Raw genomic sequence first — 16,709 nt, 5'->3', positions numbered from 1 at the left:
TTTTATTCCACTCTGTCCATTTGGAATGTAACCTAACCCATACTCTTTAGACTAAGGCATGTTTACTTAGTATTATATGATTAGTTCACTTGGAGACCTGTAGTTTTCTCATTAATATCAGGATCATGTACAATATGTGTAGCTAACACACACTGATTAGACTGTTCAAATGAATATTTTGGAAAGCCTATGATTGAATTTTGACATCTAATGACAATAATGACAGCATTTAACAGTAGAAAGAAATAAGTCTTATCTGATTTAAAGGTTTAAGACTCTGATATTAACAGAATTTTCAGAAGATAACATTGAGTAAAATGCTAACTGAATGCCAAGACACATCATAGTCATTAGTTGATCTGGCCACTGAGAGGATATTTAGTTCCATATTTTTGAGCATCCTGTTTTATTGGTTACTATACAACACCTTTTTGGGGATTCAGAGACAGGATTGTCTTTAAACTCTCTACCTCTGTCTCTGTCACTGTCTCTGTCTCTGTCACTGTCTATCTCTATCTCTTTTCTCCTCTCTTCTCTTCTGCTCATTTCTCCCTTTACATCCCAGTATGGAAAAAAATGGCTAGATTTTCCATGTTTTCTTTAATATAAGGATATTTTCTCTACTTTCAGGTTAACAGAATCCCAAATCCTGCTGCTATGCCAAATGCTCCATCCTGCGGGAGTTTTCACCCTGCCAGCACTATGATGCTGAGCTGAGGATGTACACTAAACCGAACTGCCAGGGCAATGTTCTCAGAGCAGTCTCCACCATTCAAGTCAGAAGCATCCCTTCCATGATGGCACTGAGGAGCCTGGGAAGGAGCTGGGCAGAGATCGAAGTCAGACTCTGATCTTGCTCACAAACTGGTCATATGGACCTCCTGCTGCCATGCCTAATAACTGCAGCGCAGATGCCTACATCTTTTCTCACCTTTTACCAGGAAGGAAGCATTGTCTTTGATTGTCCATCAGGACTAATCCTTTCTCAGCACGATACTTGTTAGCATAATTACAGAGAATGAGCCAAAAATGTACATTAGGAGCTGCTGCTTTTCAAAAATAGTGAATATATACTTTTATGAAAAGGGCATTTTATTCATTTCACTTCTCTCATGGTTGAAATTTATTCCATTATCATATTTTTAACCTTTATGATTTCATTATTTGTATATAATTAAAACCATATTCAACTCCAATAAACTTTCATAACACCTTTTATGAATATTATCATAACCAGAGAAATTTAAGTACTCACTTTGACTCGAGGAAAACATTAGGCATTTGTTCCAGGCTCCTTGTATCAACTTTAATTATAAAATTATGAAATTCATGATGGACATGAAAGTAGAGCAATATGACTCAGTCAAGTGGCCTCTTTCCAAACAGTTATAAAATCACTGGAATCTGCTTGCATTGAACTATAGAGAATAAAAAGGTGGGAATTGCATATCTCCATAGAAAAAAATGTGGTCCAAGTACAGATAAGAAGACAAAATAAGTGAAGTTTCAAATTAAGTATAATTCTTATTTCCTAAAAGAGGTATAGCTGACTTCTGAAAAGCAGAAAAGGTCCTAAGTATTTTTACCAATAAAAAGAGAAAAATTGTAAATATTACTCTTACTTGAAGAATTATAAATTTAAAATATAATGGTCAATGTAAAAATATTGATGAAGAAAGCCAAATAATCTAATCATATTTTGCGGTCATTCATTCATGTTTGTATTTCTTGGCCATTCCACTATGTGGTTCATTTTAGTTTCGACATAAGATTCAGAAAGAGCAAAGCATTGGGAAAACAATTAAAGGGCTAAGGAAACAGATTGACAATGTGAAAAATATCAAGATTCCCAAAGTATTGCTGCATAGTCCCAAAGTTTTGCTTCCCCTACCAGAACTTTCCAGCAGCTCCACTACTGTGTACCCACTATCTTTTGACATTTATCCACCATCATTAACATTTTTAATGGTATTACCCACCCTTCGAAGAAATGATTTTTAAGCTCTTAGTTTAACACAACTTTTAGTCTGAAGAGAAGAATTAGCCTTGTACAGGTTACAACATGCAAATATTCATTATTTTTCAGGCTTATGGTTTAGTAGAGACATCATAATGGAAGCTCAAACCTGTGAGGAAATTCTCTTAATTCTGTAATGTTAACACAAAGAAACAAAAAATTATATTTATTGTACTTAAATGTTATAGATGTTAAAATTATTGTGTGTCTTAAAATTGATTATCAAGAGTTCTTCATTTTAATTAATTGTAGAAAACAGCTAGAAATTTTGTGCTTTTTATCTTATTGATTTCAAACGTGACTTGTAGTGTATCTTTAACTTGAGGATGTTCAGGAGGCTTGATTTTATATGCACATTTTCACTGTCCTGTTCTGGATCCCAATGCTTTGATGCCCATTTGCTTAGTTTTCTTAATAACACTGAGTGACCAAGTTACATCTCCAATATTTCCCATATTTCCCAGAATCCCTAAAGGGCTGATCTATGCAGCTCAGCCCAGAAATCTGACATTGTTAGCTAGCCACATGACATTGACTGCTACCTTAGGCCAGATGCTCCAGGCAGCTGCTACATGAGTCCTTCTGCTTAGTACATCAAAGCCAGAATCTGAAGTGTAACTCATGAGAAAAAAAGCTATATTGATAGCACAGACGGTTTGCAGAGTAGCAAACTCAGCTCTTACTTGAAATATTTTTGTGCTTCTCTTTATTCCAAATTATAGACCCCAAAGAAAAATCAATTGTATCTCTTCCACCAAGGCTAAGATTTCACAGAAGACCAACCTCTGCCTCATGATTTGTATAAATTTCCTCTTGTTTTCTTTCAGCACATGTTTCAGGATTCATATATGTTCACAGCTCAAGAACCAATAATCAATTTTAGTGGTAAATTCGCATTAAAAAATAAAGCACTTCACAAACAACAACACCAAATCTAGCATAATATAACACAATAGCCATTGTGTGAAAATGTCAGAATGTTGTTAAATTTTCATAGAAATATGAATTGTTTTCTACAAAATCCTGTAAGATTGTCTATATGCACTGCTGATCCTAAAAATTACTTCATAGCCAGATGATCTACCCTATTTTCCAAGACAGAGGTAAAATAGAGTCATAGGGAACCAGATTTAAGTTTTGACATTAGTTTGGTCAAAGCATCAAGGATTCCAAGGCCAATCATTAGGAGCAATCTCAACTGCAAATAGATCATTCCCAACAGAGGCTACAATTAGGCTAATGCTTTCCAGTGTGATTTCTGTCTATAAAATTGGGTTCCAAGCCACAAAACCAGGTACATATATTTTGTTTCCATGATAAGCTTGGAACTGGTAAAAAGGAAATGGCAGCCTTGCCTCTATTCCAAGCATATGACTCTCTACATTATTCTTGGTCTTTCTCTGCCCAGATTAAACATAAATTCTGGAAGATATTTTGTCATATTTTAGCAAAATGTAATATGTTCAAAAGTATCTGACTTTTATATCGAAGCTAACCACTTTAACTACATTACTTCATTTATAAGAAAAGGGTATATATAAAAAACATGTTTCATATGTTTTTCATACTTTTCCCCCATGATGTCCAGCTCTTTGACATTATGATAGGATGTCAGCTAAGAATAAACTCTTCATAACCACACAGTTAAATTATTATTTAAAAAACCTTTCATAATTCTTTAACTAAGTTTATGATCTTTTTTTGTGTCACATTTATTTATCCTTTATTGCATGAAGCTTATTGAAGATTTTAGCAAAATAAGTTATCTGTTAAATAGTAATTATCAGGTTAATGGAATATCATATGGAAAATTAAAGTATATGTATAGATTGGATTTTCCCCTTTTTATTATTTTTATCTTATGTGTATGCCATTTTGACTCAATATATTTACATGCACCACTCTAGTACTTAGTGCCTTCAGAGAGGAGAACATTAGACCCACTGAAACTGGAGTTATAAAATCCATGCTTTTCTGAGCTAGCTACGTATAAATCTGTCTTTGTTATAACACTGTGGTTATGAACTACTCTGTGGGTACTTGAAATTGAGCCCAGATCCTGTGGAAGGGCAACCTTTCCTCCCTTTTAAAAAATTACTTTTACTGAAAATAGATGCTTTTCCCATACAATATATCCTGATTACAATAACCTGCCCCTTCTACTCCTCCAGGTTCCTATCAGCTATTAACCACTGATCCATATCTCCAGCCTCTGGATGCTTTCTCAAATGTTGCTTCTGTTTGTGCACATGAGTGCACGTGTATTCATGTGCATGTGTGTGCTTGTGTTTGTGACTGTATGTTCATGTGTGTGTGCATGAGTGTTTGTGTGCATGTGTAAACTTGAGTGTGTGAACACATGTGAAAACATGTGGACTGCTGGCTGTATGGTCTCCTGTGTGTACATGGGCACATGATTATATGTGCTTGGATTTGTATGTGATTAGTAATTTTGTATTTTTTTACAAATTAAATTAATACAAGTAACTAGAATTTAATCACAAATTCTTCATAGTTAAGACAGGAAGTGATTAATTTTCAAAGCAGCTTTCAGTGTAAAAGTGAAACTGACTAAGGACACCCCCTGTTTTGGGGAAAAGATGTGCAATACTTTTCCAGACTGCCCCCTGCAATGACCCAGCCTTAACCTTTACTACAGGAATAGGTTTGTTTTAGTAGACCCCTGTAGGCAGCTACCTGCAGAGACAAGGCGATCCCAGCTGACGGGACTCTTAATAAAATAGTCAAATATTCTTTTCATTTGTGCATAACTTTCACATATGGTCTTCTGGTCAGCATAATTTACACACTTGACTCTTAAACACAGTATTTCAGAATATAAAGCAATGATAGAATTATTAATAATACAGTCATGTATTGTGTATTGTAGTGTTCTAGCCCAACAATTCCTTTCTAGAATAATTGCAAATGAGATGTAAAATGAATGAGAGAAAGCAAAGCAAAAACTGTAGCAGATGTTTTTCCTTTGCTAGCAACACATATCTTTCTTTTTTAGCTTTTCGTTGAAGATTGAGTGCAGCATACAGCACTTTATCCACAGAAGATGGACACGCATCACACAACCCCATGGGGATATCGTTCTCTCATCCTCACAAGATCTATTGGAATAAGAAGATAGGAAAGGACAGCACAGCATATATGTGGAATTCTGCAGAAGCAAGTGTTAATATGTAGTTAGATGCTCTCTTCAAGGGGGATCTGATCAATGTCTCCCTAGGGAGTGTAAGGATTAATTAGCTGAAGTTTGTAGGCTCTTTGAAGCTAAAAAACACTGTGGAAGTGCTAAGCATTATCGTGGTAACTGGAGAGTGAGGCAGAAGTGATTTGCAACATCATCAGTTCTTTGGAATGTGAGTACATCCTGATTCACAGTTTTGTGGGTTTTTTTTTCTTACAGTGTTTTATGGAATCAAAAATTCTTATCACACATGGAAGATAAAACGTGTTTTATTGATAGCATATTAATCTGCAGAAGTATTTTTTTCTATATATATCTCATAAAGCGACATTTCTCAAAGTAAAATTAAAGGAGACGCAACCCATAGCTAATTTTATAAAGTATGATTTTGACATTTATTATTATTTATGACTTCTTATCTGATTGACCACCATGGTTCTCTTAATTAGTGCAACTAGAATTCTAGTTAATTTGCATGAAAAAGCCATTCTCATTTTATATATGTTTAAAAACAGGGGGATGGGGATATGGTTTACTGGGTAAAGTACACATTGTGCAGTCATAGAGACCTTGGACTTTATCCCTGGCAGTCAGATAAAAGGCCAGACATGATAACTGACTTGTCCCCAGCAGTGGGTACACGAAGGGAAATTCTATGACTCACTGTCAGCATCTGGCCTCTACAAGTAAACACATGGGTGAGTGTGTGAGTGTATGTGCACACACACACACACACACACACACACCACAGATATAAAAAGTAAATATTCATGTTTTCTATAAAACTTATATAGACGTTGTTAGGATGGTTCAATCATTTATCATTCCAATAATGTCAATTGTGGAATGCAATTATTGTTTCTTTTAAGACATCTTAAATAATTAAGCAATAAAGCATGATTTCCTCTATTCATGAATCAAATTCTGCACATATTTTACACTCCCATGAAATGATTTTAGAGAAATACAAGGTAACAAGGTAACAAGTTAAGTGACATGCTAGATTATATATTTTATTTTATATTTATACTCATATAAATTTCAAGATCACTGTAATTTTAAGGATTTGAAGTTCAAGGAGGCAGAAATGGTTGTGGAAAATTTTAAAGCAAATGATTATTTGGTAAGGCCATTTCCACTTATACTTAATATTTTAATGACTACTACGCATTATGAACTCATATTTGTTTCTGTGTAAAATTTGAAAAATATGAGTACAGCATCAAGTAAAGTCAGCAATAGCAAGTATTACTGTCTACTTCATTCTGCTTATATTGCATACTGTTAAAATTAGAAAACACCCCAGACTCACTCCCTTTTATCCCTCTCTGGAGGAGTCACCATGATGAAATGGGGGTTTACCTTTCCATTATTATGTTCACTAGAATATATTTGTTTATTAATAGCATCTATGAGCTGGAAATGTGCTCCCCTCACAATTTTGCTGACAGTTGCTCTTGCTGTTACTAACAGAGCTTGATGTTGTGTTCTCTTGTGTTTCATAATGTGCCTCTCACACAATGAAGACCCTTCCTGCCTGTAGGCACACATTTGTAAAAGAGTCTAATGAATATACTAGAAGAACAGCTGGACACAGATCATATGTAAGGGGACTACATATACAACTTTTCTTCTCAGAATTTCACTGTGACACTGTAATCCTCACATTCAGAATGGCTTAGCATATGCCCCAGATTTTACATTATTTATTGAAGTAACAAAAATAATGATTAAAATCAATATTGACTTGCTTCTTGGTTCTTGCCTCAAGAACATTCTTCCACTGTCATCATGGATGTACCAATATATGATACAGCAGAAGTGACAACTAATTTGACTGTAGTCACATGAACACAATAATTGCCTTTATTTGCCTGACACATTTTCATATACAACGCGATGGCTGCATTCAAGGAAAGGACAGTGTTCATAGGACATCAGAATAAAGTACTGTGTACAAAATTGGTCATGTTAGGCAAGGTATAATTTTTGAAAAATGTACATGGCAGTGTGGGCAGGGATACTTGTAATAGAGGACATACTTAAGCTTTTCACCTACAGTATACCTTACATCCCACCAAACAAAATAAAACAAATAAGGAAGACCACTATGCCACTGTACAATAGGTTTGGTGTTAACTACTTGTGAAATAGAGGCAGGAAACAGTAGCTAAGGAAAGAAGGGGGCCACTAAACCTTGCTGTACTAGTTTTGTAACCTCTCATTTATCTAACCTATTCATTCATTGAATTGTTTGGCAATGGTGACTCATTCAGAAATAATCTCTTTTATCAGCCATTATTTAAATAATTGAAAATACAGATTGACTTGACAACTAATGAATTCCTATTGGTGGAACTTCTTTCGGAACTTCCAGCCCCCAGATTAGGACATGGAGACTTATTATTAGTTATGAAAGTTTGGAAGTGTGTACTCTCTCTCTCTCTCTCTCTCTTTCTATATATATATATATGTATATACATATACATAAAATTTAATAACCCCTTGATTCCAATCTGTGTTGTCCATATATACTCATGGGTATGGGACATCCACTGAAGCATGGTTGGCCTATCAGGAGTCAGATTTCTTAGAGACAGGGGGCTACCTAATTTACTAAAATCAAGACCAATTCCAATAGATTGTTTGACATCTCCACTTGCATATTATACCAGTCCCTTAAATTCAGCATATCTAAAACCAAATTGCTGTGCCTACCCTCTAGAGATGCTATGTCTCCAGTCTTCCCCATCACCATCTCCTGCTTTCCTCCACTTGCTCATGGTAAAACCTTTCTGGGTAATTCCCAATGTCCAGTCTTCTAATTCTAGAGGTAGTTCCTTGGGGGGGGCTTTGGCTTTACCTTGAAATTATCCAGATTGTGAATATTTTTCAATGCCAGAGTCTGCTGTCACTCATGAACACAGTCTCCAGGGGCTCCTGTGACCTCATAACTCACCTCATGCCAATTATTTTTTAAAAATCCCTCAGAGTAAATGTTCAAGTTTGGCAGGCTGTGAGGAACCCACGTTTCTTGCTTCCACTCCACTGTCTCTCTGAGCAGACAGATGTTTAAAGAAAAGGGACTCTCCCTCTCCCTAAAGCCATCAACTGTTCATAGCTCCTCAGTTAAGGGTGGGAGCTCATGAACACCCACTACCACTAATCTATGCTAGCATATTGATTGGCTTGATCTTGAGCATGTCTTGTGGAGGTAGGATTTTTGCTTGGATTGATCATTGGTTTCCTTCCTGGGGTGAGTAGCTGCTTGTTCACCTCTCTCCATGAATAGTGTCACACACCACTAACCAAGTCTGTATTTAACTGGCATGTGCAATTTTCTTTCTATACGTTTGTCTTTTTTTGAGTGTTTGATATTAAACTTAATCATTCACACATATTTATATACAGTACACACAATAAATCATGATAATGAGCCTTTTCGTTAATGTCAGGAACCTTGTAGCTACTCTCTTGCAATACAACATTATAACATTTTTTTCTGTCGGTATTTTAATTCTTGTTATCTAGCATCTTATTTATCTCGTCCAAATACTCCCAAAACTTTAGTAATTATCTTTATGCAGAATGACCCTTTTTACTTCCGATGTGAGAGAGAGAGTGTGTGTATTATTTTTCTGATATTCCGTTGAACAGGATAGACTCTAATTTCACCCATGTTTTTCCAGTGAGGATGTTTTTGTTCATTGTGGCTTAGAAACACTGTAACTTGCATCTATACCATATTTTACTTATCAAGTCATCCACTGGTGTTCACTTCAATTGATTCTACATGTTGACAGCTCTGAACAGTCCTGAAATAAACATAAGAATGCACACAGCTCTTTGATATATTGATTATATTTGTTTGTACCTATCCTAGAAATGGTATAGATTACATAGATTTCTTGCCTTTGTTTTCTTGTGGAAGATTCCTAGTTTCAGGACTTCCATTTAGGTCTTTGATCTGTTTTGACTTAATTTTTGTACCAGGTGAGAGACAGACACAGTTTCAGATTCTTATTTGCAAATATCCACTTTCTCCAGCATATTGAAGAGGCTGCCCTTTCCCTAATGAAGGCTTTGGCAACTTTCATTGAGCAGTTTGACTTTTTGTCCATAGATACATCACCTTATTTCTAAAATCTCTACTCTGCTTCATTGTTCTTCTATGTGATCATTTTTTAAGACAGGATCAAGATGGTGTAGTTTCTATAGCTCTGAAATATGATAGAAATCAGGTATTAAGATTTGTTCTTTGTCCAACTTTGTTCTTTTTCTTTGAAATTACTTTAGTGGTTCAGAGACTTTTGTGCCTGTAAGCAAATTTTTGCCAACACTATTTTAATGAAGATTTAATTGAATCTGTTGATTGCTTTGGGTATATATGTACTAAAACAATATTTATTCTTACAATATGTGAATATGGGAAGTGTGTCTAGTGTTTGGTTCTTCTAATTCTATTGCTGTTTTATAACATTTAATATAGAGATATTATATTTCACTTCTCTGGTGAAATTTGTGTGTGTGTGTGTGTGAATTTTCTCAGAGACCATTTTTGTCTCTAGGACTCACAGAAAGATAGGGTGGATTGTAGTTCCCCATGTTACATGGAGAAGTCAATATAAAATTTCCACTGTGTCCATTCAAGGAGCAAGATTGGAAACACTGGATGTGGAGTAGTGCAGCACCAGTGGAGGAAAACCATACCCTAAGGCCAACCTAGTTCTCTTACTGACTCCAAGCCAGCCACAGCACTGGTATTGGGCTGGCATACATAATAGGGCCAAGTATACATTTGGTGGTAGGATGGTATTGTGACTCATCCTTAAAATGTCACTGTGATGATGCAATGGCCTGGGATATGCTCACTTTTGAGACAACCTAAATTTGTTCCTGGAAGGAAAGTAGTGATGTGCACTCCACATAACTCTCTTAAATGGCTTCTGAGTCTGTAGTGATATAAAGTTACCTGGTTTCTAAGGAAGAACATTCCAGGAAGAGTAATGTAACAGGACTAAAGCAAGGATTGCAGAATTGACAATTAGAGACATAAGGAGGCTGGACATCGAACATGCAGAATGCAAAGTAAATTCTGGCTCAGTAATGCACATTCACAAATGATCAGCACAAAAAGGTGCTTAAAGACTTGAGAATGCCTAAAGCAGGCATGATTGCAATCTGAACAATTCCAGGCACAGAGATTGGGTAACATGAAATCCAATGTAACATTAATGGAGCCATGTAAATTACTAAGAGGTAATCTGACAATGAGCTATTAGCTAGCCAGTTTGAGAGACATGTAGCCTATTAATATTCTTATCAGCATTCAAATGTTAAAAAGCAACCCATTTGTACATTAGAACTAAATATAGAAAATTAAAGTTAAAAACAACCTTGCATAAGCAGAAATAAACCAATTTTTCCAAAATATATTAACATGTAGCATGTTCCCTGTTATTCGCTTGCTTCTCAAGTTGCTTTTATGCATTTTAAACTCATGAAAAACTTCTCTTGCGCCAAGTATTACTTGTTATTTTACACTCCCCTCTGCCTTCTCTTTCAAGTATGTACAATATTACATATCTCAGTGGAGAAGAAATGTTGAATTTGGACTTATATTTAAATGTTTTGCATTTCTGGTTTTCTGGAATGTAGGTTATTTAAGGACTTTTATCTTACCTTTATTTTTTATTTATATGATTAATTTCTCCGAAATAATCCTCTTTGGATGGTGATAACTATAATAAGATTAAATTTATGTTGTCTTTTAAGAAGATATTGAGTGAGTGATTTTGAAGCTTCTAAATTAGAGATTTCAATAGCATTACTACAGTCTGGATTCTCCATTCACTTTCCTGGGAATAACAATAGATTTTTTTCTGTCAGACCAGGTATTATATCAATGAACATTGTTCCCTTGTGACTTTTATCTGTCATAATGGGACTTAAAACTTAAAGTTTTTCAGTGAGGCTAAAACTTGGAATCTTGTCATAGATGAGCTGAGCAGTGAAATCAGAATTGCTCCAGAGTCCTACCCTATCCTTTTTCTTCTAGAAACCCTTTTCCATCTTTGAGTCCATTGTGTTTTTGTATAGTCCAGAGAAATGTAGGTAAAGGAATAAACTTGATTTTGAAAATATTTGCATATGGGCAATATCATACTTTATGAAATTTACAATCACTTTAAATAAAATGATTTTGTACTATACATAGTGTGCTGTGACTAACTTATTTAAACAAATTAATGTTTTTCTGCACTGTAATTACTTTAATGATAGAGAACATGTGGCTTCAGTGGGGCTAATTATTAGATATTTTTAGAGACAAGTTATATAATACCATGTGGTCTAATAAAAAGTAGTAATAGAAAAGTTCTATCTATGTCAATAAATGTTTGTGGTTGGCAACCTATTTTTGAACATTCAAAATTTATGTTTGGGAATTTCTTACTATTTTTTGTCAGATAGGTATTGCAAAATGAATATTGGAATTCCTTTCTACTCCTCACCACTACATGTACACACAAACACATATACATACATACATACATACATACATACAGAGAGAGAGAGAGGAGAGACAGAGATAGAAAGACACAGAAACAGAGACAGACAGAGACAGAGAGAGTGGGGGAGTGAGATGTAAGGAATCGACACACAATTACAGAGGTTGGTAAGTTTTAAAGTCTCCAGATAGGCAAGCTAGAGAGAGACTCGGGACACAACACTGATTGCTGAATATTTTGATATCAATGAAGGGTCAACTTTTCAGCATAAAGTTCGAAGTGAAAAGAATGTCTCATTTTGAAACAGTGGGTGGAAGGATAAGTATTTAGAATGTGGTTAGAATTTATGCTGACTTAGTGAAGTGGCAGTAGTGGGTCTTGGTTTCATGACCTCACAGCTAAGAGTAGATGGTGAGCTTTACAGTGCTAAACTTGACTTCCCTCCCACTGAGTAGGGAGTGTACCTCAAGTCCAATTAGGTGTCCATTTCTTACCCACAGGATTAGTGTCACTATCACACCTTTCAGACTAGTATCTCTTCTGGTCATTGTCGTGGATTACCATCGTAGCTCAGTGTATTTATTTTTTATCTTGGGATCTTGCATAGCATCTTTTACTATGAGTGCTATTCTTTTCTTTTCTTTTTTTCAGAAATGATGTCTCTCTACTGCTCTGTTGTCAGTGCCGAGCACCCGCGTCCACAGGAAAAGATCTCCACCAATTTCAGTTATTGCTGCTGCTGCTGCTGCTCTGGGTATGACTTTTCTTGCAGATGTTTAGAGTATGTGTAACAGTTGCTTTCTGGGGAGCTTGTTTTCTCCTTTTCTTCCTTTTAACTAACTTTACTTACCTGGACTAACAGAAGGTTAAAATATCAATATACCATACTCCTTGGTGCCTATGTGGCATTTCCACAGAATATTGGCATGCGTATTGTAAAACCAAAACAGAACATCTATTTTGACTGTGGATAGCATACTGCTGTAGACTAGGGCCACAGCCATAGTGAGCCATTTACGGTAAGTGGGAAGCACATATGCAGCACACACACACACACACACACACACACACACACACACTCACACTTTAGTGTTGCTAGGTCCTTTCTGAGCTGGCATGACATTTTATAGCCACCCTCACCCATTAGACTCCAGATTGTTCAAACATAGAACTTGGAATTGCATTAGCAACTAGCCAAGAAACTTGTAAGGCTTTAGCTAAAGTTTGGGGCTACCTCATTGGTCACTTTTGTTCTGAGACTTGCAACTTCTTCTACTTGTAAGATACGGACTTCCACAGTTCTTTGGTCTGCAGACTGCACTTGTGCAACTATTCTGACTCTCGTCACTGAAATATGTGTAATGAATTCCATTCTGTAATTATGAATGGTTGTATTCCTCCAGGGTACACTGACCCATGACACCTGTCTTTCCAATAAAGCCACTTCTAGTGCTCCTTGTCTTTTCTGTTGATTGCTTCCTATTTTAGAAAAGTTAGTTTCTGGCCGGGAGGTGGTGGCGCACACCTTTAATCCCAGCACTCGGGAGACAGAGGCAGGTGGATCTCTGTGAGTTCGAGGCCAGGCTGGACCAACAGCCTCCAAAACAATACAGAGAAACCCTGTCTCGGAAAAACCAAAAAAAATGTTAGTTTCTATGTGTCATTTCCTTTCCTGTGCTTTTTTTACTTTGAAATTCATTATTATTTTTATAGTAATTTGAATAAGGAGATGGGTCATGAATTTGGAGCCCACTTTCCCTTCCTATTAATAAAAGTTTCTTAAATGATGAATTTTGTGTTAGGGTTTTGTCTAATGTTTGTTCACTGTCTTTTTTATTATATACATGTCTCTTCTCAGGGAAACTTTGTGTTTCATTATAATTTGGTTATACCCTTTGAAAAAATTGCACAGCTGAATATTTAAATCCAATCTATTTGACTTGTATGTTTACAAAATTTGTGCTTACTGTTTCGTTTGAAGTTATTTCTATCCATAACTTGAATTTATTCCTCTCCCTCCTTGTTTTTCTTTGCTCTTCCTTTGACCTTTTCTCTCTACTCAGGTAAAATACATTCTGTGTCTGCATATAAGTTACTCCCTCTACTAAAATAAAGTAAAATTATGAGAAAGATCTCAAATATAATGTGATTATGTCTTCTATGCAAGTTATTGTTTTCACCATGTATATGTTGAGTTATTAATTATTGCTAGCAATTTTATTTTGCAGCTGTTACTCATTTAAATTTACTTTCATGTTTACCAAATCCTACCTTTATTTTACGGTCATGCTTTCTTCCTTTTGTGTTGTATTTTATTGTCCTGGGTGCATATTCTTGAGTAACAGTAAAAACTGTTAGTAGAAAATCCTTTCAGATACTATACATCTAAATTATATTTATTCTACACTCACTTTTAAATAATTTTTGCATTATATTATTTCATCCTATTAGTTTAAATGTGTTGAAGCAGGAGAGTGCAGTAGAGAGGGAGGTCAAGTGGCATCAAGGCTAGAATACTCAAAAAAATGACAAACACTGAAACTGCACCTTTACTACTTCAGTCTATGCAACAAAATAGAATTTGCACAGAAAACATGTGAACTGGGGAAGAGGTTGTGTAAATAGCTCATGAAATGGTCATGAGATTCTGCCTAAGTCCACTGAGTCTTTAGCAGTTTTTTTGCAGTGAAACCCACTTCTAATCTAAGAAGCACTTTTTTTTACCATTAATAAACTATCTCTGTTTTTGCCTCTTCCCAAGAATCCTGTTCCTATTCATTGTTCCTGCATACAAGAACCTGGAAACCCAGAGGGTAGCTTCCAGACTCCAGCAACTTCCAGTTACAGCACTGCTGAATTCATATATCTGGGAATGAATTTTTTAAATGGTTTTTATCAGTGTAAATGACATCAATTTATAGAAATTTTGTTATTTATTTCTAGTTATTTTATCTTTTTGTTGAAAATACATCTTAATACAATACATTCTGTTTAGTTATTTTTAAGATTTTTCTTCTATTAATATCTATGTATATATTAGGTTTTGTTTTCCAATATGATTATAAGTTGTGATTGTGAGACTGAAAATTAGTTCATTGCATCAGTCAAATGCTAAATTATTACTTCCTTAAATGTTACATCTCATTTACTCAGTTTATTTTTTCATGGACTTCCCATTGACAGTTTATTTGTGGTGACTTGTCCCGTGGCTCTTAATCTTTTCTTAAAGTGTCCTGTCTTTATACATTCTGCTACATTCTATAATTTTTAGTAAAATTATTTTCAAGTTTTCATTATTTTACATCTGTTTAATTTTATATGTAACCTATTTATTATTTCCTCTAAATATTTTTACTTCTATTTACTTTACACTTTGTTTTTAATATAGATATTATTTTATTCATTTAAAAATCCTGTTCCCTTTCATGTCTTATTCTCTTCCTACTGTGTTTGTTATTTTAAAAGTATTTACATTAGTCTTATTAACCATTTTCCTTCTGATTATCATTCTCTCATTCAGTATGTCTTATTCTATCAGGCTATCTGATGCTTTCTTGACTTTCTTTACTCTGGAAATCTGCATTGTAACTCATATGGATCATTTTCAGTTGTTAGATATAACCTTTCTCTTTATGTCCTCAAGAAAAACATCTACTTGCTAATAGTAATTTTAATGCTCCCCTGTTGCCAACTGTCCCCAAATATGAACAGATGCATTTAAAGGTGATTAAATATGACATAGCAACCTCTGTTGGAATACTGTACTCTTTAAGTTACAACTCACATTTAGTGTGTGTGTGTGTGTGTGTGTGTGTGTGCGTGTGGTGACTATTTCGTGAGAACAGCTTTTCAAGCTTGTTTACTGGTTTGCACACAACCTCTTAGAACTGTTTGATAATCAGCTTCTAGATCAATTTCTGTGCTTGATAGCTATTGGAACCTGCAGTTGTTATTGATCTGGACCCAATTTTTAGACTTGTAACTCTCAGGCTCTATCTCATTTTGTCTAATAAGAATCAGTTCTTAGTACAATTATGTAGAGTCTACATCATGCAGGCTGCGTGGTCTACTCCCTTCAGATATATGAAGGTGGAAATCTATTCCATTAGTTTCTCCAAGGCAGCTGTCCTAAATAGCTCACATGGTCCTTCCTCATTCTCAGCTCTGCTCATTGCCTCTTCAATCCCGAATCCTCTGGACTGTACTCTCTCATCAGTGACTTCAGAATTTGCAATCTTGTCCTCTAACCTACTGTCTGTAATTTCTTTGACACCAAGTGCTTTGTTTATTCTCTTATTTGCTGAATTTTCTTTTCAGTTTAACAACATCTGTTATCAGTTACTTCATTTGATAGGAAATCCCTTTGTGAAGAGTTTAGACCACTAGTTCAATATATCCTTACATTTTTATTGGATTTTATTTGGTTCTTTTTAAAGCTTTGGTATCATCTTATTTGTTTTGCATGTCTTTGGTCAAGCAAAGATAAAGAATTGTGAATAAGAAGAATATTCTTTGTTCTCACTTTCAGACTGTGTGAAGATGTTTTCTTTTCTCACATCTTTTTCTCATTTGTCTGTTTGCCATCTGCTTTGGTGTCTGTCTGCCTTTTAACACCTTTATTATGGCTCTCAACTTCAGAGTACTTCCTTTTATTCCTTTCTTCCAGTTTTCATCTCTCTTCATCCATATTTTGTTCCTGAGGTTTTCTGAGTCTTCATCCTCCCTGTGCCTTTTCAAAATTCTACTCTAAAACCATTCCTATTTGACTTTGAATTTTCAGAGAGGCCATATTTTAATCAAGATTTCATTGTCATTCTAATGTGGTCCATTATATAAATACTCTATCATGAAATTCACATTGATAGCTTTGTTGCTGTTTTCTTGTTTACCTTCTTCTCATATCTTTATAGTTTCTTAACTATGTACTTTTGGATAATTTCTGATCAACTGTATTATAGGAGGGAGATAGTGAAGGGGAAGACTT

General features: G+C 35.1%; 1 long non-coding RNA gene across 1 annotated transcript; it reads left to right on the top strand.

The window, feature by feature from the left end:
* Positions 1-5,082: 5,082 nt before the first annotated feature.
* On the top strand, positions 5,083-14,682 carry LOC121137439. The gene is made up of 3 exons (XR_005874661.1): positions 5,083-5,388; positions 12,377-12,479; positions 14,487-14,682. It is a non-coding gene; the product is annotated as an uncharacterized LOC121137439 (long non-coding RNA).
* The last annotated feature ends 2,027 nt before the right edge of the window (positions 14,683-16,709 follow it).

The sequence above is a fragment of the Mesocricetus auratus genome, unplaced genomic scaffold, assembly GCF_017639785.1.
Source record: "Mesocricetus auratus isolate SY011 unplaced genomic scaffold, BCM_Maur_2.0 Super-Scaffold_100691, whole genome shotgun sequence".
Taxonomy (NCBI): Eukaryota; Metazoa; Chordata; class Mammalia; order Rodentia; family Cricetidae; genus Mesocricetus; species Mesocricetus auratus.
This window is presented reverse-complemented; position numbering and strand designations above follow the sequence as displayed.